Source organism: Brassica oleracea, unplaced genomic scaffold (assembly GCF_000695525.1).
Source record: "Brassica oleracea var. oleracea cultivar TO1000 unplaced genomic scaffold, BOL UnpScaffold01481, whole genome shotgun sequence".
Taxonomy (NCBI): Eukaryota; Viridiplantae; Streptophyta; class Magnoliopsida; order Brassicales; family Brassicaceae; genus Brassica; species Brassica oleracea.
In genome coordinates, this window is record NW_013618015.1 from 7,262 (window position 1) to 8,262 (window position 1,001).

A 1,001-nucleotide genomic window follows, 5' to 3' on the forward strand; every position below is an offset into this window, starting at 1 on the left:
GGATCTATTGATCTTAAGGCCTTGGCCTGATCAAATTCCCATGAAAGTCCTTTGTTCTTGTGTGGGCTGATCATGGCCGAGATCTCTATGATCTGAGCCGGTTCTTTTGAATCTGATTATGGGAATATTTTTCTTATGAATTGTCATGAATTATCATGAATTTTATTTGGTATTTGGATCTATTGATCTTAAGGCCTTGGCCTGATCAAATTCCCATGAAAGTCCTTTGTTCTTGTGTGGGCTGATCATGGCCGAGATCTCTATGATCTGAGCCGGTTCTTTTGAATCTGATTATGGGAATATTTTTCTTATGAATTGTCATGAATTATCATGAATTTTATTTGGTATTTGGATCTATTGATCTTAAGGCCTTGGCCTGATCAAATTCCCATGAAAGTCCTTTGTTCTTGTGTGGGCTGATCATGGCCGAGATCTCTATGATCTGAGCCGGTTCTTTTGAATCTGATTATGGGAATATTTTTCTTATGAATTGTCATGAATTATCATGAATTTTATTTGGTATTTGGATCTCTTTTTAAAGGGGTCAGATTTGACATTTTTGATGATTGTTATTGTCTAGATTGGATCCGACCATGCAATGTGAAGGGATTCTTGTTTTGTAATCTAACCTTGTGATTGTGTGTTTGTCTGTGTTGGACCCAGGACCAGAAATGGACCGTGGTAAGGGAAAAGCACCATGAGGACCGCGGCCATGGGAAGATGTGTGGTGATTGGGTTAATTCGGAAAATTGTATAATTATTGTAGCCTATTGTGCAACTTGTGAACTTATGCGATTCAAGTGTGTGATCTATTTATTAGGATGATGAATGATGTATGAACCTTGATTATTATCCATGAAATATCTATTTGCCCTAGTAGAATGTTGGAACCTCAAACTCTGGAAAAGACTTAGAATTATTTAACACTGGAACTTGAATATGTAAATGAAACTGGTTGCATTGTTTAGTGAGGCCGCGGTCTGGTTGGATTGAGGAATCCA